This window comes from Schistocerca nitens, chromosome 8 (assembly GCF_023898315.1).
Source record: "Schistocerca nitens isolate TAMUIC-IGC-003100 chromosome 8, iqSchNite1.1, whole genome shotgun sequence".
Lineage (NCBI taxonomy): Eukaryota > Metazoa > Arthropoda > Insecta > Orthoptera > Acrididae > Schistocerca > Schistocerca nitens.
Window position 1 is genome coordinate 266,625,246 of NC_064621.1, and position 26,549 is coordinate 266,651,794.

Genomic DNA, 26,549 nt, shown 5'->3' on the forward strand with positions numbered 1-26,549 from the left:
GTAAAGAAAGGATTTTCTGGGAAATTACTCCCGGTATACGGCAGCATACAGACGTGTTGCTTCTTCTGGCCTAGTTTGAGCATGTTAGTTTCGTCATATCCCTCCAGGTTTGACGTACATGGAGCAATACGTTCTTCTCCTACTCCGTAAATAGTAATACCTATATCTGATGGATGTTGTCACGAATTACTATACCACAACGAATAATATTTACAGCAGGTTGTAGAAGACATCTGCCTCACAAGAATAAGTTCAAATGGTTCAAATGGCTCTGAACACTATGGGACTTAACATCTGAGGTTCAAAAATGGGCAAATGGCTCTGATCACTATGGGACTTAACATCTGAGGTCATGAGTCCCCTAGAACGTAGAACTACTTAAACCTAACAAACCTAAAGCATCACACACATCCATGTCCGAGGCAGGATTCGAACCTGCGACCGTAGCGGTCGCGCGGTTCCAGACTGAAGCGCCTAGAACCGCTCGGCCACTCCAAGCGGCCAAGAGTAAGTGTTGGTAGTAACAATTATTTATTTAAATAGGGGTAGATAGAGTAACAGCGATAGGAAAAAACCACCACTCGAAAAACCACTTAAATTCACAGCCAGTTCCGTGGTTAACATAGTTATTTAATTTTTTGGATCTTCTGAACACTGTTATAGATTCGAACAACTGTCGCTTATGCACTGCCCGACAATAAAAGTGGAGCACCCAGAATTGGAAGACGAAACGAAACGAAGTATCGAGTGGTGAGAGGGTATGTGAAGTTAATGCAGCTATAATAAAGTCGAGTACATTTTGCGAAGAACTTGACGTTGAGCCCACTTATTCAGAAATTTCAGAAATAACTTCCTCAAAATAAAGCCTATGTTCGATAGACTGCTTTCGGTTACGAACGCCTTCTTTGCCTGTGCTAGTTTGATTTTTGTGTCCTCCTTACTTGGTCCGCCATGAGTTGTTTTGCTTCTAAGGAAGCAGAATTCCTTAACTTCTTCTGCTTTGTGATCACTAATTCGGATATTAAGTTACTCTCTTTTCTCATTCCTGTTACTTTTTAGTACACTTCTTCTTTATTTCTGTTAGTGTATACTGTACTCATTCAGCAGCTCATTCCATTCAACATTTCTTTCATTTCTTCTTCATCATCCCTGAGCATAGCAATATCATCAGTGACTCGTATAATTAATAATTCAATTTGAGCAGTAACAGTAACACTTAACACCGACTGCATGTTCCTGTGTCTACCTTTCTGAAGAGTTCGACGAATTTTAATAGGTTTCATGATACACATATACATTTTTATAATTAAGAAAGATTTGTAGATAAGAACTTCCAGTTGTAACAAATTTCATTCATCACCCACTCTCGACTTTTATAATGCACTACTGGCGATTAAAAATGCTACACCACGAAGATGACGTTCTACAGACGTGAAATTTAACCGACAGGAAGAAGATGTGATATGCAAATTATCAGATTTTCAGACCATTCACACAAGGTTGGCTCCGGAGGCGACACCTACAACGTGCTGACATTAGGAAAGTTTCCAACCGATTTCTCATACACAAACAGCAGTTCACCAGCGTTGCCTGGTGAAACGTTGTTTTGTAAGGAGAAGAAATGCGTACCATCACGTTTCCGACTTTGATAAAGGTCGGATTGTAGCATATCGCGTTTGCGGTTTATCGTTTCGCGACATTGCTGCTCGCGTTGGTCGAGATCCAATGACTGTTAGCAGAATATGGAATCGGTGGGTTCAGGAGGATAACACGTAACGCTATGCTGGATTCCCACCTCGTATCACTAGAAGTCGAGATGACGGCATCTTATCCGCATTGCTGTAACGGATCGTGCAGCCACGTCTAGATACCTGAGTCAACAGATGGGGACGTTTGCAAGACAACAACCATCTGCACGAACAGTTCGACAACGTTTGCAGCAACATGGACTATAAGCTCGAAGACCATGACTGTGGTTACCCTTGACGCTGCATCACAGACAGGAGTGCCTGCGATGGTGTACGTAACGACGAACCGGAGTGCACGAATGGCAAAACGTAATTTTTTCGTATGAATTCAGGTTCTGTTTACAGCATCATGGCGGTCGCATCAGTGTTTGGCGTCATCGCGGTGAAGACAATATCATGCGGCGCGAAGCGATACTTGCGGCCTTACTTCGGCACCGGATGCTGAGGTGGGTGGAGCAGGTGGAGCAGTGTCCGATGGCGGCGACCGTGAAGCAATTCCGCCAGCGATGGTCAATCCAGTGGGTGCGAACGATAGGAGGTGAGAAACAGCAGCAATGCTTGAACCCTGGTGTGTGCGGAGCGAAGTTTGGCCATCTGCTGCTTGAAGGTTTTGACTGTGGATGGAACGGCACACTAGTTAAATGCTGTATGCCATTGCGTTCACAGATTGTTACAGATTCATTTGACGTGAACTGAGGTCCGTTGTCCGACACTATTAATTCAGGTAAACCTTCTAGGCAAAAAAAAGAGGACTACACCTGAATTGTGCTACATGGCGTTGTCGAGTTCATCGGCACAGCAGAAGTAAACTTGCTATACGAGGTAACCACAATCAACCAATGAGTGTTCCAAAAAGGTCCTGTGAAGCCTATGTGCACACGTAGCCATGGAGATCGCGACTTAGGCCAACAATAGAATTTTTGTGGCGGAGCTGACAGATTTTCAGCGCAATCGTGACACTGTGACGTTATCTGTTCTATTTGGGTGTCCATAACCTGCCAAGTACAGTGCCGACGCGCTAACTGTTTCGTACGAGCAATCCCCCATTGTCGTTGGTGAAGTAACTGCCACACTTCCTTTTTCAATGCTTTAGGAATCGACACACGTGACTGTCCACTGTCTTTTGGAACAAGAATTATACCTTTCTGTACACCGAGGCTATGCCGACGGGAAAAGTATCAGAGCACTACAGAGTTCTTTTTGCTATGCAACGAACGAGGCCAAATTGTGGGGATGTATGTTAGCAGAATGTTTACATCTGAATCAGCTTCCGTGGCCTGTGCAATTTTCCTGTAGTTCAGTGAAAATACTTGAAGCAATTCTGAATCCTGAGCATCGATGTGACAACAAGATGCAGCAGAAGCGTCCAAGTCTGTATCAGAGCCAATCGGAAGACGTGGAGGTGTGTCCGAATTACCATGTTGAGCCGTCGGACGATACATATTTTACTGGTATTGAGACAACAACAAAGTCCTACCTTGCAATTTTAGGTCACTTCGTAAAAGAACCCGTTTCGTCGGATGAAACAAAGAATGCAAAGGATTTTGATCCGTTAGTAAGTAGAATTTTCAGCCATACAAATACTGGTAGAATTTTGTGACTTCATATACAACAGCCAAAACCTCTTTTTCAATTTGTGAATAGTTACACTGAGCTTTGGACAGCACTTTTGATGCAAAAGCAATAGGCCTGTCTTTATCACTAATTCTGTGCGAAAGCACTGCACCAGTTCCGTAAGAGGAAGAGTCAACTTGCAATACAACTGGTTTTCCAGGATCAAAGTGAATTAAACATTGATCACTGAGCAATGAATCTTTAAGTTTTTGAAAAGGTACTTGGCACTCATCAAACAAAGGGGAAATTGTTGCGACGCAAGCGATGCAAAGTACCAGCGATTTGTGCACCATTCGGTATGAACCGAATGTAATAGTTCGTTTTCCCTAAACCTGACGTCAATTCTGTGATATTGCGAGGAACTGGCAAATCTCGTATGTCTAACAAACCCGACTGAAGGGGATGTACACCGCGACTGTTTATGACATTACTAAGATATTGCAACTCAGGTTTAAGAAAATCACACTTTCCCAGTCTACACTTTAGTTCTGCATCAGACAACTCGTGAAACGAGACACGTAAATTTTCAATACGTTCTTCAGGTGTACGACCTGCTATTACAATGTCGTCCAAGTAGTTTGAAAAGTGTGGCACTTGTGCAGTCAGCTGTTCCAAACAACGTTGGAAAAGGTGGATGCGGAAGCACAGCCAAAGGCAAACGCAAATTTTTAAACAAACCCAAATGAGTATTCACTACACTCTCTTTCTGTGATTCTTTATCGAGCGGTATTTGAAGATACGAGTCGCGCAAATCAGTTTTTGATAAGTTGCGTCAAGCGTCTAATTTGTCCATGAAATCCTCTGAGCGTGGCAATAGGTAAGTATCAATCACAGTATGTGGGTTGACTGTAGACTTAAAGTCACCACAGAGGCGATTGCGACCTGAAGGTTTGGAAAGCAAAAGTAGACTCGCCCATTGACTAGCTCATATGGGCGAAATAACTCTACTATCTTGCAATTCTTTAAGTTCAGCCGCGACTTTGTCGCGTAATGCTATCGGAACAGTTCTTGTTAGCTTTGCCTAAACCTTCAGAAAAGAGTAGTGGAAATTCTTTAAGAAAGCTAGCTCACTGTCGTTGGCACTGAATGCGGTCAGCCGCGCGGGATTATCTGAGCGTCCGCAACTCGTGGTCGTGCGGTAGCGTTCTCGCTTCCCGCGCCCGAGTTCCCGGGTTCGATTCCCGGCGGGGTCAGGGATTTTCTCTGCTCGTGATGACTGGGTGTTTTGTGATGTCCTTAGGTTGGTTAGGTTTAAGTAGTTCTAAGTTCTAGGGGACTGATGACCATAGATGTTAAGTCCCATAGTGCTCAGAGCCATTTGATTAGCTGAGCGGTCAGGGGCGCTGTTGTCATGGACTGTACGGCTGGTCTCGGCGGAGGTTCGAGTCCTCCCTCGGGCATGGGTGTGTGTGTTTGTCCTTAGGATAATTTAGGTTAAGTAGTGTGTGAGCTTAGGGACTGATGACCTTAGCAGTTAGTCCCATAAGATTTCACACACATTTGAACATTTTTGAATGCGGTCACTGACAACACATTTTCCTGAATGTTAAGGCCAAACAAATCAAAAGAATCAAGGCCAAATTTAAAAGTCACTGTTCTTGTATGCGAACGATACATGGCAGGCAAGGTACACGTTCCGAGAATGGGAATGTCTTGTCCATTATAAGCCGTCAGTTGCGTACTAGTTTTGGACAGGCGTGGGGAGCCTAATTGTTCATATGTGTGACGATTGAACAGTGTAACAGAGGTGCCCGTGTCCAACAGAAATTTCCCACGTTTCCCACAAAGAAGTAATAGAAAAAAAGTTTGTTCGACTGGCATATCACTGAAGAAACTGATCGTATGCAAGTTTTGTGAATTCCTGGTTGCAGACTTTGAATACATTACATTAATGACATGGGCTTTGTGACTAGATTTTTGTGAGCGGGCCGAATTCTTATGTTTGTTGTGTTGCAAACATACGGATTGTACATGTCCTTTCTTACCACACACGTAACACTGTGTTTGTCGGCTGGGGCAGTCTTGCGTTTGTGCTGCGATTAACATCGAGGGAAAGTCTTAATTCTGTTCGCCCGTGTAGCCGCCTGTGTAGCGAACTGGGTACACGGCGTGGAGTGTTGTTTACTCATCGTGGCGAGCTGCTCTCGCCGCCTAATGGACCGATCGCAGCTAAGGGACTCAACCTGACATATAGATGTCTGCTCAAATGTATGAACCGACGAGGCACCGGAATCGTACTGATCTAGTATTTGCACTACATGCTGAAATGATGGATCGCACTGTTTCAGAATCTGTTCTCTGAGTTTGACATCAGGTGCACTGCACACGAACGCGTCATGCAGCTTAACATCTGAATATAAAGCACTGCAAGCACATTCGATTTTGAATTTCCTTGACATACCCAGAAAATCTGTTACCCACTCACAATAAGTTCGATCTGACGGTTTTTTGCAAATAAAGAATTGATACCGACCTGCTACCACAAAAAAAGTTCAAATGTGTGAGAAATCTTATAGGACTTAACTGATAAGGTCATCAGTCCCAAAGCTTACACACTACTTAACCTAAATGATCCTAAGGACAAACACACACACCCCCATGCCCGAGGGAGGACTCGAATCTCCGCCGGGACCAGCCACACAGTCCATGACTGCAGCGCCCGAGACCACTCGGCTAATCCCGCGCGGCCTGCTGCCACATTCCGTAGATAGTCATAATAGTTAGTTAGCGACTCTGCCACTTGTTCGTACGTTACTTCACTCGGAGTCGCGTTTGGGAACATCTGAGTTAATCGGAACACTGCACTTCCTACCGTGGATAATAGATATCGAAGTTTCACATCACCTTTTACATTGTGCGATGGTAGGTGGGTCTCGAACTGGTGAAACCACTCGACCCATTCCTCTTCCTGTTCATGAAACTGTCGAAAAGGTGGTATAGCAGTAGGTGTAGCTGCAGGTGATGCTTCTTCTGTCGGGCGCGCTGCATGGCTTGCAGCTGCTGTGACGTGTTCACCAGGGTGGAAATTTCCTGCATCTGGAACTGAAACATCTGCATTAGCTGCGTGGCATCTAACGCTTGCGGCTGTGGCACCTGAGCAGGGGACGGGATAGGTGGGGTGGACATTTTGGTAGAGCAAAATGCAACAAACAGACGAAGCATGCAATCAAAATAAGACAAAAGCAAAGAAAATGTCTGCAACGCCCACCTGAAAACACTGATTAGCAAAAACGACAACAAACTGTTAAGGCAAATAAACGCCCCTGCAAAGTAAAGACACTAGAGAATTATGGCGCCAGCAAAATACAAAAAATACCATGGCCATCCGGTGCGGGATGTGTTGCTGAGTCCTCGACGCCAGTGTGGGGTCGATGGAGGCGGTGGACTCCGAAAAGTCACGCACGAGGTAAGTGGGACAGAAGGCATTGTGGATACAGCAGGCCAGGGCGGATTTCCAGGTCAGGGTGTGAGTTCAGTTCAGCCAGCACCTCATCCTCTGTGATCAATGGGCTAAGCTTGGTGGTCATAGTGGTGTAGTTTGGGGGGTTATGGGGAGGCTGATGAGGAGAGGAAGAGGAGAGCAATGGTGTCAGGGACGCAAGGTGGCCAAACATTATGTGCAGGATTTTACAGAGAAGGTCCTTACGAAAGGAGTTGGAGGGGAATTTATGAGGACTAAGTCCCCATAGGGAATCAGTTGGGAGATGGGAGAACCTGCGAGGTACTTTCGTATCTCCATGGTAAGAGTATGGGCATGAAGGAACTTGGGGTCAGGAGTTGACACAACAAAGATGTGGAGGTTGGGGTGGGGGCATTGTGGCCTGGAAGCTGGGGGAATCAGATGATGAAGAAATGGGGTGGGGGGTGGGGGTGAGAGAGGGGAAGCTGACCACCTGAGAGATGGCAGCAGAGATGGCAGCTGAAGCGTATGTGAGGGCTGGGGCAGGAGTGGGCATGGGTGGGAGGTGTGGCAGATGTGGAGACTGGGGGAAAGGATGTGGATGTGGGGGTAAACAGCAGCGGAGGAGATGGAAGAATTTGTGAGTGGGGAGAAGGGAGGCGAGGCATAAGGGTGGAGGCCATGGACAGCATTCCAGCAAGGAATGGAAGTGGGGGAGGGGGAGGTGTAGATGACAGCGGAGCTCTGGGCGGCGACGAACAGACAGACGCTCAGGTAGGCGGGCAAATGGACAGACAGACAGACGGACGGGTGACAATAGTGGAGGACCGCGGTGAACACTGGGCTGCGGCGGCGGGCTATCCTGAGGATAGCCAAGGCAGTGCAATCCGTCGAATCGTAATTGAGGGGATCCAAGCTTCGAGATGCCACCGAGGCTGGCAGGATCGGCGCTTATATTATTCTCCTCTTTTAGAGGCCGCTCCGGTCGTGGTGACATCCTAGTCGGCGTATTATTGGCTGACATCGTCTCACAGCCTTCTCTGCTCTAGCGTTCTTCATCTTCGTGCCGGCGGTTCTCATTAAACTGGAAGAAAAATACAGAGATATGTAAGCAGGGAAAATATGGCGTTGCAGGACCTATGTAAGACAACAAGTGTGTGGCGCAGTTGTTAGATCGGTTACTGCCGCTACAGTGGCAGGCTACCAAGATTTAATGGAGTTTGAATGTGGTGTTGTAGTCGGCCCGAGCGATGGGACACAGCATCTACAAGGTAGCGATGAAGTGGTGCTTTTCCCATACAACCACTTCACGAGTGAACCGTGAATATCAATAATCCAGTAAGATATTAAATCGCCGACTTCACTGCGTCCCGAAAAAGATCCTGCAAGAATGGAATGAACTAGAACAAAAGAGAATCGTTCAAAGTGTCGGAAGTGCAACCCTTCCGCAAACTGCGGCAGATTTAATTGCTGCGCCATCAACAAGTGTCAGCTTCCGAATCGTTCAACGAAACATCATCGATACGGGCTTTCAGAGATGAAGTCCAACTTGTTTAACCTTGATGACTGCACGACACAAAGCTTTACGCCTCGCCTGGGTCCATCAACACCACCATTGGAAAGTTGATGACTGGAAACATGTTGCCTGTTCAAATGAGTCTCATTTCAAATTGTATCGAGCGGATGGACGTACACCAGTATGGAGAAAACCTCATGAACCCATGGAATCTGCATGTCAGCAGGGACTGTTCCAACTGGTAGAGGCTCTGTAATGGTGTAAGGAGTGTGTAGTTGGAGTGATGTGGGACCCCTCATACGCCTAGCAACGACTCTGACAGGTGGCACATACGTAGGCGTCCTGTCTGATCACCTGCATACCTTCATGTCCATTGTGCATTCCGACGGACTTGAGCAATTCCAGCAGGACAATGCGACACCCCACACGTCCAGAATTGCTACAGAGTGGCTCCAGGGAGTCTCCTCTGAGTTTAAACACTTCCGCTGGTCAGCATACTTATCAAACATGAACACTATTGAGCATATCTGGGATGTCTTGCAACGTGCTATTCAGAAGATATCTCCACCCCCTCACTTTCTTACGGGTTTATGGGCAGCCCTGCTGGATTCATGGTGTGAATTCAGACATTTGTCGAGTCCTTGCCCTCTCGTGTTGCAGCACTTCTGCGTGCTCACGGGGGCTGTACACGATGTTAGGCAAGTGTAGCAGTTTGTTTTGCTCTTCAGGATAATACCACCTTTTCTATTCTTTCCAGTTGTCACGTAATCTGTATGATACGTACAGTGAATTACTGTTCCAACGTTTGCACCGAAATTTCCAGCTAGAAATGGCACTGTGAACTGCTAAGGCCATTGTGCTGTCGCGCTTTCCTGCATACGTAGCTCTCCGGCCGTGACGTCACTAGAGATAGTCCGAGGCCTATGAGAAAAGCAAGCCTGAACGCCTGTCACAGAGTGTAACAGTGCCATCAGCCGTATCCGTTGGGGAGCAAGTGACTACTTCTGACGAGTTTAATAATTCTTAACTGGACCTTTAAATGGTTGCAAGCTCTCAGTAATACACGCGTAGTGAAGACTTTTAGTGCGTACCTTCTCATAGAATTATGGATTTCCTGCGGTCGTTGCACAGAGGTAAGCGTTCGTTAAGTATGGTGGACAAAGCGACAAGTGTAACGTCACAAGTTGGTTGGTAGGCCGATAATTTCTCGTTGGTCTCGAAGCAGTTGTAGGCCATCCTTCACATGGGTCTCGGCCCAACAAGAATATGCAACTAGAACGTTCTAAATCAGCGTAGCGGAAATTAATACGTTTGTAAATCGTAGTGATGTGAAAACATGGATTTTTGTCGTTCAGAAATATTTTTCTCTTCTAAGACTGAAGTTAAATTTACCAAAACACGCACACATAGTTTGAATGGCATTCTCTATCTCGCTCGCTTACTATTTAGCGAAAATTCTAAAATATGAAGATGATTTGCTGATCTAAATTTTAAGTATGTTTGGCGTAGAAACATAAATTTCAGATATATGTGACAGAACACCATCAGAGATAGAAATTGAAACGGTATCATTCTTCCCAGAATATTGTCTGTGAACCGTCTTGCTTTCAAACTGTGCGGGCTGTAGTACCAAGCAAAATGTGACGTCATTTGAAGACGGTTCGATTTTTTCCTAAGTGATTTTCCTGGGAACGTCATCTATGTACTTATCAAGACTGCAAGACATGGCAACTGTAAACTTAACAGCTGATGCATCCAGTCTGCTGACAAGAATAATATGCAGGGGAATGGATAAGAAAATTGATGATCTGCTTGACAAGGTAAGGGCACCAGATAGTCAGGTCTGAGGTTGCGACTGATAATGGAAGTAAGGCTGAAGAAAAATCAAGACACGTTCAGGGGATTTGTGGACCCGGAAAAAGCTTTCGACAATGCAAAATGGTGTAAGATTTCGAAATTCTGAGAAAAAAATATGGTTAACGTGTAGGGAAAGGCTGGTGCTGTAAAACAGGTACAAAAATCAAGAGGAAAATGTAAGATTTTAAGACCAAGTAAGAACAGCTTCCATTAAAAGGGATGTAAGATAAGAACGTAATCTTTCGTGCCTACAGATGAGTCTATACATCCAAGAAGTAATAAAGAAAATAAAAGAAATTTTCAGGAGTTAGTTTAAAATTCAGTCATGGCTTTAATAACATTTGCTGATGATGTTGCTATCCTCAGTGAAAGTGAAGATGAATTACTGCACCTGTCGAATGGAATGAGCAGACTAATGATGGCAGAAGAAAGATTAAGAGTAAATCGAAGAAAGTCGAAAGTAATCAGGAGCTGTAGATATGAGAACAGCGGGAAACTTAACATAGTAACTGAGCTGTGGCGCCTTCTCTTTATCTATGGTGCCAGCTGTTTGTCGGCTCTTCACCGTAGCTTGTTTTTGCAGTGGCGTCATTGTCAACGTGAAGTTTAAAAAGAGTGGGCTAAGGGGGGCTGACAGGTGGGTCGCCAGTCATGTTGAAGGGAGTTAGGAGCTCGTGCGGAAGAGGGCAGTGTCCCCAGTACTTAGAGCGGTAGGCTACGGCAGTCGCAGCGAACAGTTAGCCATGGATCAGTACGGGGCCGCTGTTGGTTGGTGCGACGCGGAGGAGCGACACAGCTGAGTGAATGGGCACGGCGTGGCCACGATGCCGTAGCCGACCTTGGGTTGCCCGCAGTGGAAGGCGTTGCTGGCCGTGGGCGGTTAGACCTGGGCGAAGGTGTGTCCCGTCCCGTGACATCACGCAGTATCTCCAACCCCCTCATGCTACTGATACAGATTGCGTCCTTTCCAGCGGGGGAGCCGTTTTAAGTTCTGTGTTCCGAACCACCTAGGTGTAGGCGGTTTTTTCTTGTTGGAAACTGTATCGGCGTTGTGATTGCACCACTCTACTTTCTGGCTCAGCACTGCCTGACATCTGCCCCTTCTACACTCCTGGAAATTGAAATAAGAACACCGTGAATTCATTGTCCCAGGAAGGGGAAACTTTATTGACACATTCCTGGGGTCAGATACATCACATGATCACACTGACAGAACCACAGGCACATAGACACAGGCAACAGAGCATGCACAATGTCGGCACTACTACAGTGTATATCCACCTTTCGCAGCAATGCAGGCTGCTATTCTCCCATGGAGACGATCGTAGAGATGCTGGATGTAGTCCTGTGGAACAGCTTGCCATGCCATTTCCACCTGGCGCCTCAGTTGGACCAGCGTTCGTGCTGGACGTGCAGACCGCGTGAGACGACGCTTCAAAAATGGTTCAAATGGCTCTGAGCAATATGGGACTCAACTGCTGAGGTCATTAGTCCCCTAGAACTTAGAACTAGTTAAACCTAACTAACCTAATGACATCACAAACATCCACGCCCGAGGCAGGATTCGAACCTGCGACCGTAGCGGTCTTGCGGTTCCAGACTGCAGCGCCTTTAACCGCACGGCCACTTCGGCCGGCAGACGACGCTTCATCCAGTCCCAAACATGCTCGATGGGGGACAGATCCGGAGATCTTGCTGGCCAGGGTAGTTGACTTACACCTTCTAGAGCACGTTGGGTGGCACGGGATACATGCGGACGTGCATTGTCCTGTTGGAACAGCAAGTTCCCTTGCCGGTCTAGGAATGGTAGAACGATGGGTTCGATGACGGTTTGGATGTACCGTGCACTATTCAGTGTCCCCCCGACGATCACCAGTGGTGTACGGCCAGTGTAGGAGATCGCTCCCCACACCATGATGCTGGGTGTTGGCCCTGTGTGCCTCGGTCGTATGCAGTCCTGATTGTGGCGCTCACCTGCACGGCGCCAAACATGCATACGACCATCATTGGCACCAAGGCAGAAGCGACTCTCATCGCTGAAGACGACACGTCTCCATTCGTCTCTCCATTCACGCCTGTCGCGACACCACTGGAAGCGGGCTGCATGATGTTGGGGCGTGAGCGGAAGACGGCCTAACGGTGTGCGGGACCGTAGCCCAGCTTCATGGAGACGGTTGCGAATGGTCCTCGCCGATACCCCAGGAGCAACAGTGTCCCTAATTTGCTGGGAAGTGGCGGTGCGGTCCCCTACGGCACTGCGTAGGATCCTACGGTCTTGGCGTGCATCCGTGCGTCGCTGCGGTCCGGTCCCAGGTCGACGGGCACGTGCACTTTCCGCCGACCACTGGCGACAACATCGATGTACTGTGGAGACCTCACGCCCCACGTGTTGAGCAATTCGGCGGTACGTCCACCCGGCCTCCCGCATGCCCACTATACGCCCTCGCTCAAAGTCCGTCAACTGCACATACGGTTCACGTCCACGCTGTCGCGGCATGCTACCAGTGTTAAAGACTGCGATGGAGCTCCGTATGCCACGGCAAACTGGCTGACACTGACGGCGGCGGTGCACAAATGCTGCGCAGCTAGCGCCATTCGACGGCCAACACCGCGGTTCCTGGTGTGTCCGCTGTGGCGTGCGTGTGATCATTGCTTGTACAGCCCTCTCGCAGTGTCCGGAGCAAGTATGGTGGGTCTGACACACCGGTGTCAATGTGTTCTTTTTTCCATTTCCAGGAGTGTATAATGCTGTTCACAGTAAACGTTCATGTGGCCTTAGTCAACGGTTGTGCCTTAAAAATGAGTTGCTATCGTTGTTCAGGGGCGTACCAGTTAAAAAGCTTTGACTTGAAGCTAATGAAAAACGCTAAGCACATGTAGTTCTATTATTGAATCTGAAACTACATACAATCATGAAGGTGCCATTATAAACACTGTTAATTTCAAATGTTTCCGCTGAGCTGTAATAATATCCGCTGAGTCTCTTAGTCATCCAGTGTATCTATAACTTACGTTGTGTAATTAAATATGCTGTAGTTGTCTAAAGAGGATAGGTAGAACCCAACGAGTCATAATTAATTTTCACCTCCTTGTCTGAAACTCGTCTATACCACCCACAATGCGAGTTGTGTTGATATTTATCGAAATAATTTGTTCCTCTCATCGATTAATTCAGTGACTGCTATCTTAAAGTTGTGCTCCGTAAAAAGGCTCACGGCTTGACAAGAGTTACTACGCTTAGCTGTAAATTTATTGGCTTTTCGATATGTTGTAGAGAGCAACTTTTTAGTCTGTGTCGTGTCCAATGCTGCAAGGCTGCCTAAGATGCTGCAGCCACCTGGATCAGCCAGCAGCGCCTACGCTCTCAAGGGTGCCGTAGTGCAACAAAACAACGTTGATGAGAATGTGCCTTCTTTTTTAAAAAAAATGTTGTGTTTGCAGCTAAAAAAAGTGGTTCAAATGGTTCTGAGCACTATGGGACTTAACATCTATGGTCATCAGTCCCCTAGAACTTAAAACTACTTAAACCTAACTAACCTAAGGACAGCACACAACACCCAGTCATCACGAGGCAGAGAAAATCCCTGACCCCTCCGGGAATCGAACCCGGGAACCCGGGCGTGGGAAGCGAGAACGCTACCGCACGACCACGAGATGCGGGCTGTTTGCATCTGTTTGCAAAATAGACATACTAAGATTGCTGTTTCAAGGACTTTGTTTTGTTCTACTTTTATCTATAGTAACTTTTTAAATCCCGTAAAATTGTGTCTTGCTTAAATTTCCTTTGACAAGGAATTAATTGAATCCTTGTAAAGCTAAAATTTTTATGGAACTGCGATATTTGGATCTGAAGTCTACGTTCAGCTGAGATATAAATTTACTGGGCGTGCCGAGGAGTGATTTTGTTTTGTTTTACGTTGAGTCATTCATAGATAAACTTTTTATTTTTCTTAAGAATTTACGCTTTTAGCTATTGCATGTGTTATATTTCGTGGAATAATCGACGGCGGGTCCAGTATATCAGTTACATATATTGCCAGTCACAGTTAATACGAGTGTGCCATGCTATTATGCTCCTATGTTGAGATAAATAAAGCAAGCAAAAAGGCTATTGTTGTATTGTATCCCTAAATGGGTCTCGTCCTCCCACTCCAGCAGGCATGAGCTCTTCAATCACCTGTCAATAATTGGTGATCAAGAAGTAGATGATGTTAAGGAATTCTATTACCTAATCATCAAGACAACCCAAGACAGACGGAGGAAGGAGGACATCAAAAGCAGCTTACCACTGGCAGAAAGGGCATTCCTAGCCAAACAAAATCTACGTATCTAACGTAGGCCCTAATTTGTGGAATAAATTTCTGAGAAACTACGTTTGGAGAGAACTGTATTGCGGTAAGTCCTGGACTGCGGGAAAACCGGAACGGAAGAGAATGGAAACATTTGAGATGTGGTGCTACAGACGAATGTTAAAAATTAGATAGGTTGGTGAGGTAAGGAATGACACGGTTCTCTGCAGAATCGGCGAGGTAGGGAATATACGGAAAATACTGGCAAGAAGAAGGGACTGGATGAGACAACTTGTGTTAAGACATCAGGGAATAACTTTCATGGTAATAAAGGGAACCGAACGGAGTGGCCGTGCGGTTCTAGGCGCCGAGCGACCGCTACGGTCACAGGTCCGAATCCTGCCTCGGGCATGGATGTGTGTGATGCACTGAGGTTAGTTAGGTTTAATTAGTTCTAAGTTCTAGGCGACTGATCACCTCAGAAGTTAAGTCGTATAGTGCTCAGAGCCATTTTTTTTAATAAAGGGAGCTGTAGAGGGTAAAAACTGTAGAAGAAAATAGAGATTGGAATGCACCCGGCAAGTAATTGAGGCCGTAAGCTGCAAGAGCTACTCTGAAGCAAAAAATTTGGCATGGGAGAGGAATTCGTGGCGGGCCGCATCAAATCAGTCAGAAGACTGAAGACTCAAAATAAAATACTGTGAGTGGGAAGAGGTTGCGAAAAATGCAGCCCATGATGGCTCCCCTTCACCTCTTTTGCCATTTGATATTAACGCATGTATCCTAAGTTTTCCTCTGAATTTTCAAAATAGTATTCCGACTCTTACCACATCTCTACTTCTTAGGTTAGAAGTTTGCCTGTCTTTTAATCTAACATTCAATACAACGCTGCTCCACTCCACGCTGTAGAACATCCACTCGTGACTGAGTGAATCCACCACTTTTGCATAACTGCCAAAGCTGCGACCTCCACCTACCCACCACATCACTGTAAAAATAGCTTTCTACACTCTTTCTGCACAGATTTGACAAATATTCCCGTTTTATAACTTGGTTCAATAAAAACTCTGTGTCAATGAAATATATTGAAAGACTGAAGTACGCTGGTTTTCCAAGGAAAGCATAACATATTGTAGGCATACATACACGTGCAATGTATTTTTGTGGAAATTGGTACGCGGTGCTTTTGACAAATGATGGGTTAGATTTTTTCACTGTACACTATCATCAACTCTGGCACACATTTTCGCAACTGTTGGCATGTGATCGAAATATGATGTGCAATCCCATGACCGCGTGGGAAGTGATGCTTGTTAAACAACGAAGTCACTCCCATTTCCGGGATCCTGTGCGCACGTTGGAAAGTGAGGACCTGCTCAACACAGCCTATGACGTTACGAAATGGTTTCTGAGATGGTGCGCTGTGATGTCATTCTGAATCGAGACATTTTTATAAATTATTTAAAGCAGGGCATCTTCTCTCGTCTTTCGACGTGAACTACTGTGTTTCCAGGAATATAAGTTCAGAGCGATCACACCATCTCCTCATACACTACTCCATCATTGTCACAGCATATTATCAACCACACTGATATTTTTCGCGTTTTAGTACACCGCACTGAGCTAAGCGGTTTGGGTGAAGTGACTGCTGTCTACTACCTCGTTAATACTTGTCAGACATCAGAGAATGCGATGAATGCAACATCTTTACACGCAAACTGTACAAACACATCGTAAAACCCCTGTGTTTCGGCAACGGGGTTCGAACTTTGGAAAACACATTTTATGTAATCAGAAACATCCGTGGTTGATACCTTCCTCAAAAACATTTATATGTCTATAGCTATATCAGATAGACTGTATTATAATTAGTTCATCATACCGCAGAGACCGTCACATTCATGTCCTGCACATTACACCCCAGAGCCAAAAAAATTTTAATCGTTCTGTGATTCAGTTATTAAATCAAAGTTCCTGTCGAGAGCTAGACATAAATTCATACTTTCAGACCCTCTAGTGGTCAAATTATAAGAATTGGCATGCAGCAGTATTCCGACGACTGATTATGCTGTCATATATAGGGAAACCTTGCTAGAATCATAATTACAGGGTGTATACGACCCGAAACAACCAGGTGATCCGGGAAAAAGAGGCGAATTTTTGGAATTTCGGGAATTTTTCATTGTTTTAGTTTTCAGTTAGATTTTTGTAATTCTGACTGACGAGAACTAAAATTCTAACAAAAGATATTACTGTATCCCGGTACTGCAGTAGAATACCGCAGCAATAAAACTTGAACGAGAGAAAAAAGACGAAAATAAAACTTAAGTTACAAACGAAACGCACCATATACAACAACAAAATACAGTGCTCATACAAGCATCTGCCAACGGCGAAATATGTGAAAGGCTTTAGAGCGTGACGTCACAACTGTTTACATTAGATTCGTTGGAGCAGTTGCGAGTGGGCTCATGCGCATGGGCAGTTGAGTTGCATATGTATAGTATCTTCTTCCGCTTCTGGTTCTATAAGCAATAGCAGCAAGCGGCCAGATGCTACCCGGAAAAATTTTACTGCCGCGGCCAAGCTACCACCACCTTCACGCACGCGCAACAGACTCGGATCTAAGGTGCGGAGGCTGCTCCGCGCAGCAATTCCGGGGGGACCAAATTCATATTCTTGAAAAAGAAACCTTGTTTCACAAAGCGCCTAGTATTCTTAACACGTTGGTCTATTGTTTATTCATATAATTTTGAAAAGCATCCATGTTAGTTTTGAATATTTTTGAACACATTCTTCGTTAATTTCTGAATGAATAAATACGCAAATTTTTTTTGAATGCGTGCGCAGTGTACGTGATGTCTTTGGCAGGGGAATCGCCGTCGCATCAAGAAATAAACTTTCCGGCAGACAAAAGGCGACAGGGCTATACGAGCTGAGCGGAATAAGGTCGAACGGGTGAATGCCAATCGCTGTTTATGTGGTTGACTGGGTCTACGAATGATCAGCGTTGTTATAATTACTATCAAAAGCCATAGACTTTGACTACCAGAGTAGAAATAAACGACTAACGGGCATAACAGATAAGAAAGACTACGTGTTATCTTTTCCGTGTACCTAAGAAAATGAGATTTTCACAGGAAGTTTTAAGACAGACCGCTACACTATTAAGGGCCAATTGTACAGTCCCCAGCTAGCAGGGGCTTAGGTTTTATTCTGAGAGTAGTGCGAAAAACGCATTGTATGAACACGTAATAATGCCTAACCGGAGAATAACTGCTGGATAACTAAACCGGTGATTGTGGCAGGGTTAGTGAAGTTAACCGAAGAAAAAGTTTCGACATTGGCAGGAATAGTTACAGGATCACTGATGGCAAGATTGTTTGTCAGAACGAGGAAGGACAAGAAACGGGGACACACAAATTATACAAGAATATGACGATTCCAAATTTATAACAAAATTTCGTGCTACTACTTTTCGATCTCATGCTTGAGAAGCTGGAGCGTATGAATGAAATGTGAAACTATTTCCTATCATAGTTCTTTGCTGGTAGTAGGCTTAATAGGCATTTGATATTCGTACTCGTTGAATTATATTCTGTCGTGTCACAAAAACGACCATTTCTTACAAAACAGTCTCGTTTATCAGGCGTGTATTACTTCTGCGATATTAGACATGCTAATTTCGTTTTATTTAGCACACAGTGACAAAATACACGAAATCAGATTTAGAAACCACACCAGTCTTGGGTACTATTTGTAGCAACAGCTTTTTCAGTATTAAACAACGACCTTTCAATTTTTCGTGTAGCAAAACGTTTGACGAAATGTGATGAGGTAACAGATTCTTTCTCAGAAAGGAAAGCACACCATGTAAAGCCGTAGCAAGATTAGGGAGAGAAATTTGCTAGGACTTAAGGATTGAAGAAATGTGTACTGTCTTGCTTGTCTCTTGTCTTTAGTGGTTTTATGTACACTAAGTGTAATTTTATGTCAGACAAAACTGCAAGTTATTAGCTAATACGCAATAAAGAGTGCAGATTTTCCGAAGAGTTCTTATTCTCCCGGTTACAAGTAATACCATCCAGTATTGATTGCGTGGACAAGATGTCAAAGCGGCCGACTGGGAGCAGGAGAGGCACGACATGACATTTTAATTTCTACTGTCCTTAACATAGTTTAATGTCATCCATTACAAAATATACACACTTGAATTCGACAGAGCGAAATACAGACTTCTGTATGAAGATGCACTTTACAACACTTTTGACCAAATAACATGTCTTAGATTTCCTCGAAGACATGTTTTATCTATCAGACTCTTTAGAAAGATATGCGCTAAATATTAACATTTTTTGAAAAATCGATTTAATTTTTGGCGTCTTAGATCAAACACTGGAGGGAGGGGGAGGGGGGGGGGTCAGAAATATCGTAGATCCGGGACTGATACACACAGAATTCTGCGTTGTAGTTGGGAGGTGGGTAGTCTCCACTTGCCCCTTATTTCTGTTTAGTGATTTTGCTGCTTCCTCTTCGTTTATTGCTCTCACGTCAAATGAAAACAAAACAGATTTCTGTGGCCGGGAGCTATCAAGTGAATTAAAATACATTCACACAATTGCGGTAGGCTAAAATAAGTTATTAGATACAGTTATTATTTCATTTCCGCCTTTCTCACGGTCAAACATTAATCGCCTTGCAGGCGAATGAAGTTACTTTTGTCGGTTTGCTAAAAAAATTTGGCGTTTATTAATCTCTTCCACTGAGGCAGTCCATTTACTTGAAGCGAAGTGTTTAATTCCACACCATTGGCTAGCATCAACTGTTCCAAGCACTTCAAGTGCACGTTTTCATCTACTACCACGTATGGTATTATGCCATAATAAAAACCAAACATGAGATAATACAGTACTGGTACTCCCAGAAAATTTACATCCGAATCTGGACATACGAATGTGCACTGTGAGCCGAATTATGCATTTTAGTATGTTTCAGGGAATTCCGATGCTCTTGGACTGTCCTCTGATGTCTTGTTTCCTTTATGATAGAGGAGATTTTAATGTTTTACACGTACGAACATACGGGCTTCCCACGTCGTCGTAGCTGCGCAAGCGCGGTGGCGCCAGTTATCTGGCGCTCTCTGGCAAATGCTGAAACGAACGTATTTTTAACAGCCGTGGGAAAATGTTACAAATGGTGGTTTGAAAAGCGTTACTTTCAAAATAAATTTCTTTTTGCGCAAGATGAACTATGTGCGAGAATGTACGATGAATTTCTTAAATCACAGAGCGTTTTACTCTCATTTAAAAATCAACTCTCTGTGAAGAATTTAGAGCCCAGATGAACAAACATTTATGTTCTCATTAAAAATTTTACTGGCACATTTGTGTGATATGTCTTAAAATGTAACACGCACAGAAAAGATTAACCTTGTATGTGAAAACTCAGATTCACTTGCAGCTTATTAATCTCCGAGACCAATATTATATGTGAAAGCTTTGATTACACCATGTATATTAATTTAGATCACTAACTTCTCCTATTTGTGTGGTCGCGCTGCCAGCCGCGTTGGCCGAGCGGTTCTAGGCGCTCAGTCCGGAACCGCGCGACTGCTACGGTCGCAGGTTCGAATTCTGCTTCGGGCATGGATGTGTGTGATGTCCTTAGGCTACTTAGGTATACGTAGTTCTAAGTTCTAGGGGACTGATGACCTCAGATGTTAAGTCCCGTAGTGCTCAGAGCCATTTCAACCATTTTTTTTGTGGTCGCGCTACTGAACAATGATGTTGCTTTTGGCTGACGATGTCTTGTGACCTATGCTCTGAACATCCGCCGTCATCGGCTGGCGAGATCACATGACATGAGCTGTGACAGGCTGTACATCGCAATCTCGATTTCAGTGCTTCGGAAAGTAACATGCGGTGTTTCGTGGGATTCGAATGCAGCCTACATATTGCAGCACGTAATAGATCTTTCGAAAACGTGTTTTTTTCCTCTAGGTTTCGTTTTGTAAAGTGCCGGGAAATTCTACACCGTTGTATAAAACCATAGCGTTTCAATGGACTGATAAGTTTTAAAGTTCCGGGAAAAGGTATACCGTTACCTCACACGGAAAAAGTGTATTTTCACGCGGGAGAAAGGGTATTTTTAACCGAGAAATCCGGGAAAAATCCGGGAATTTTTTTGCTTGTCTGCGTTACACCTTATAATACAAATGTGTAGCTCAGACGAAAGAGTAATGGTGTGGACCACGTTTTATGCAAAATTAACTATGTTAAGTATAAATTTTGTTTACTTAGATATAATATCTGTGCATCAAAATTGACAGGAGAATTCAGTGACATAGTGTATGGGTGCCGGCTGTCTTCATTTAAAAGCAGGAAGTCTTTGATTTAATCGTTCTGCGACGTGATTGCTGTCTCATCTATTTTACTGAATAAGTACCTACATTTGATTCTTCGATGTATATGTTCAGCGCTCAAACCGATGCTGAAATAGTTCGGCTTTTAATTAATTAGTGAAGGAAAACTTCATCTTTGCCTGCCATGTGTTAGTAAACACAGACAGATGGCATCATGCAGGCACTACGTCCAATCTTAGCTTCACCGGCACGGACTTAAGGGATCTCCTTGTGACAAATCTTTATTGACGATTCTGGCAATCTGCTGTCCTTCCACCAGGCTCAGTTGTGATATCTTGTAGTGTAGGAAATAGAACAACTAGTTGACTACATTTTTGTCACATATCTAGATCATACAGAGTTTATAGTGAAATTAGAGTAATCAACGTGGCGGATGCAACATTCAAATACCTAGGAAGACTGCAGTCATTCATATAGATGCTCAGAGAAATTCAGTTACACAGCTGTAACACTACACAGACCACTGCTCCATATTCAGCTCTAGAGATTCTGGCTTCACGACTCGGTGAGGACACTTTTACTATGGCTTCATAGCTATACAAAATAATGAAAGACGTACGACATACTCACCTCGCATGGTAATTCCGTTTGCCGTTGTCGTACAGCAGCTTTTACAGTTGAAACGCAAGTGTACATAGTCCCTGTGTATTTCATACAAGCAGACACAAGATTGTTAGCAACACTATACAGCTTTAGGAAAGATAAAGGCATCAGACAGGCAATTCTGACGGTGCAGTTGATAATGGGAGCAAGAATAAATAAAATCAAGACGTTTGCATAGTATTTGTCTACCTGGAAAAACCGTTCGAATGTGTAAAATGGTACAAGATGTTGGAAATTATGGGGAAAATAGGGGAAAGCTTTACGGAAAACCGTGTAATACATAATATGTACAAGTACCAAAAGGAAATGATAAGAGTGGAAGACCAAGTACGAAGTACTTAGATTAAAAAAGGGTGTAAGAAAGGGACGTAGTCTTTCGCCCATATTGCTAAATCTATAGAAGAAGCAACGACGTAAATAAAAGATAAGTTCAACAGGGGAATTGAAAATTGACGGTGAAAGGATATAAGTGATAAGATTCGATGATGACATTGCTCCCCTCGGTGAAAGTGAAGAAGAATTACAGGATGTGCTGAGTGGAATGAACACTCTAATGAGTATAAAATGTGGATTGAGAGTAAAGGTAACGAGAAGTAGCAGAAATGAGAAGAGTGAGAAACTAAACATCAGGACTGCTGATCACGAAGTACACAACCTTAAGGAATTCTGCTACCTAGGTGGCAAAATAACACATGAAGCGCAAAAAGGACATGCCTGGCCAGGAGAAGTCTACTACTATCAAACATAGACCTTAATTTAAGGAAGAAATTTCTGAGTAGTGAAACATGGACGGTGGGAAAATCGGAACGGAAGAAAGTACGAGCATTTTAGATGTGGTGCTACACAAGAAAATTAGGAGGACTGGTGAGGTAAGGAATGAGGAGGTTCCTCGCAGAATCGGTGAGGAACGAATGTTTGGCAAACTGCCAAAAAAAAGGGGTAGCATCGTAGGACATCAGTTAAGATATCAGGGAATAACTTCCTTGGTACTGGAGAGAGCTGCAGAGGGTGAAAATTATGGAGAAAGACAGAGATCGGAATACGTCCAACAAATAACTGAGGACAGAGGCTGCAAGTGCGACTCCTAGATGAAGACTTTGGCACAGGAAAGTAATCCGTGGCAAGGCAATGAAACCAGTCAGTAAAAAGTGGTATTTCTGAATTGATAACGCAAAACCTAAAAGCTGTGTATGTGATCAGCCAGTGTTAGATCGAATCATGTGACGTATGGAATGACTGTCATAGCACAAACACAGTGTACGCACCCAGCCAGGATGCTCTACAGAAACGTACAATAACAACAGCCACATAGATATTTTACATACGGTCAAAACTGATGTGGCATTCACTAGTACTTACAGAATAATACAGCAGCTTGCACACATCGGAAAATGTCACATTGCACAATACACAGTATACGAAAAACACAGGAGCACTGACATTTTTTTCTGTCTGTGTATGCATTTAGATCTCATGTGTGTAATTGACGAGATGCATTTATTGAGCAAAGGATACTTTAACAATCGTAGTTTGGTAGTCGTACAACGTTAAATATGGTACTCGATATTCATTTTTCTCTATTGGTGATATCACTAGATACATAGTCGATGCAATATACTAAATACACGTACTCGGGTCTCTATGGCGGAAATAGTAGAAACTCAAAATCTCGAAAATAATAGTACAAACTCAATGTCTTGAGGACAACTCTGTGTTCTGCCTCACTGCTTCATAATTACGTACATGCTATTTATCTACAGACCGTGCAAACCATATCACATGCAGTTAGTAGCTTCCTACTTCAAAACCAACATCTCAGCAATAGGAAGCACGTTTTACGACACAGCTCCTTGTGTGCACTCAGCACTATCAGTTGACATGTTGATTTAAAAACACATCGTTCTGGAGACTTCGAACTCAGCATACGTTCCAAAATCTTAACGACAGCTGTTCATTGCTTGGTAAAGGGGTGTGACAATGATACAGCTGAACCCGTTTCTGTAGATCCAAGCACTGAAACACTTCTGTTTAATACTTACGGCGCAGTCACGTTATCGATTGCTCCCTACATCTATTGTTACAACAAAACTGCAGTGCAGCATCATACATTATAATAAGCGCATGCTAACTTTCGGAGTTAATTGTTTATTTAGTTTCTCCTACAGGGTAGGTCAAATAAAAGTAGGCCGCAGAACAGAATTCCAGGGTACAAAAAAATACAGCAGAGGAAAGGAAATAGAATACTACCATGGCCATAGCATATCTTGAAAGTGACTACCGTTCACGTCATGACACTTTTGGGCCCTTGTCAGCAAGTTGCTGAAGGCGGATCAAACTGAACTCCTGAAATTTCTGAAATCTCATCTGAAATGTTCTGATGCACTTCTTGAAGATTATGAAGGTTTTTGGGATACACTTCAGATTTGAGAGCTCCCCTCACAAAGGAAACGTACACTGATAGATCTGGTGACCAGTGTGGCCAGCTAGGGCCGCCACCAGACTGGAATCTGCTAACAGCTCTCTCAGGCGTCAAGCTTGTGTACATGTGCTCCAAGGTTAGGCCGGACGTATGGGCAGTTGTTGCATACTGTTGGAAGTATGCTGCCACCAATGGTTTCAAACTGTTGGAATGCAATGCGCAGAAGTGAATGTCTCATGAAAGAATATGTGAGCAATAATGTGGCGTGCAGACATTATACATCCAACCCCAACCTTCCGACCATGCAATGGTGTTACTTGAAAGTTATGCGGTTTCTGCACTGCCTGGAATCTGTGATACTGTGAGTTGATATTACCACTCAGGTGAAACCTTGCATCATCTGACACAAAGAACAGATCCAGGTTCAATCCTTTCGTTGTTATCTCAGTGAACAGCTACTCATAAAACTGGAAGCACTGAAGAACGACTTCTGGTTGTAATACATGAACAACACACATTCTGTAGTGATGGATGTGCAGGTCCTGGTGTAATATTCGTCCGCATTATTGACGTGAGATGCCTGTTTCTTGCGATAGACGTCAAATATATTTGATAGGACTCTAAAGCATTTTCTGGTGAACTGCAGTCGCATTTTTTGGTGAGCGGGCATGTTTCGGAATGTATTTTGATTTATTCAAAACAGACGCTGTCAGGCCATTTTCGGACGAAGCCCACTTTGACACCAACTGACCACACCGTTTCAACGACTATGTTTTCAGATAGTTTTCCCAAACGAAAATCCGCTGCTCCACTCTGAGTACCATTTTCTCATTTGCACTGCTCCACTCACACTGACATAGCCCGCACTACGCTCTGAAACAATGTGGATCACATGGCTGGCGTACATATGGTGTGCGCGTCACAGGGTATGGTTATATGCATGCATTCACGTCCAATAGTATCCACTCGTCCGGGTCACTTTATTTGCCCCACTCTCTATAAGACTGGCAAGGTGGAGAATAATATTCAGTTGGAAGTGACACCTATGGTTATATTTTGCGCTACAAAAGTTGGTATTGACTGTTTACTGTGGATTACTCCCAAATGTAGGGTAGAAAATATATAACTAACAACCTTAATCTCGGAACTTACGAACGGGATCGCAGAGCTTAGCTACCTCATCCCTTGGGTCCTTTTGTGATTTAATCAGCGACATAGAATAGGCCCATGATAAGGTGCTGTAAACCATCTGCTCTTCTCCAATTTGCAAATGCATAACGCTGATGAAAAAGTATTCTGCTACCAGAACTGGGACCGGCTACACTGGCTCGGCTGCACTGTATGATGCACGATTGCAAAAAGCGGCGTTACTGAAATGAGACGAGTAATAGAGCGGTGAAAAATTTATGGGGCGGAATAAGGAAATAATGATCAATGGCCGTTCTACATCTACATGGTTACTCAGCAATTCACACTGGCAGAGGGTTCATTGAACCATTTTCATACTACTTCTCTACCATTCCACTCTCGAATGGCGCGTGATAAAAAGGAACAACTAAATCTTTCCGTTTGACCTCTGATTTCTCTTATTTTATTAGGATGATCATTTCTCCCTACGCAGGTGAGTGTCAACAAAATATTTTCGCATTCGGAAGAGAAAGTTGGTGATTGAAATTTTTAAGTAGATCTCACCGCAAAGAAAACCCCCTTAGTTTCAGTGACTGCCACCGCGCAGCAATATTCCAACAGTCGACGGACAAGTGTAATGTAGGCGGTCTCTTTAGTGGGTTTCTCGCATCTTCTAAGTGTTCTGCCAACAAAGCGCAGTCTTTGTTTCGCCTTCCATACAATATTATCTATGTGGTCTCTCCAATTTAAGTTGCTCGTAATTGTAATTCCTAGGTAGTTAGTCGAACTGACAGCCCTCAAATTTGTGCGATTTATCGTATACCCAAAATTTATCGGATTTCCTTTAGTACCCATGTGGATGACCTCGCACTTTTCTTTGCTTATTGCTAATTGCCACTTTTTGAACCATACAGAAATTCTCTCTAGATCATTTTGTAACTAACTGATCGTCTGATAATTTTACTAGACGGTAAATTACAGTGTCATCTGCAAACATTCTAAAGGGTTCAAAAATGGTTCAAAAGGCTCTGAGCAGTATGGGACTTAACAGCTATGGTCATCAGTCCCCTAGAACTTAGAACTACTTAAACCTAACTAACCTAAGGACAGCACACTACACCCAGTCATCACGAGGCAGAGAAAATCCTTGACCTCGCCGGGAATCGAACCCGGGAACCCGGGACAATCTAAAGGTACTGCTCAGATTATCACCTTGATCATTTATGTTAATCAGAAACAGCAGAGGGCCTATGAGACTCCATTTCGGAACGCCAGATATCACTTCTGTTCTGCTCGATGATTTACCGTCAATCACTACGAACTGTGACCTCTGTGAGAGGAAATCACGAATCCAGTCACACAACTGAGACGATACTCCATCCGCACGAAATTTGATTGATAGTCGCTTGTGAGAGAGAGGAAATCACGAATCCAGTCACACAACTGAGACGATACTCCATACGCACGCAATTTGATTGATAGTCGCTTGTGAGGAACGATATCGAAAGCCTTCTGGAAATCTACGAATATGGAATCGATCTGAGATCCCTTGTC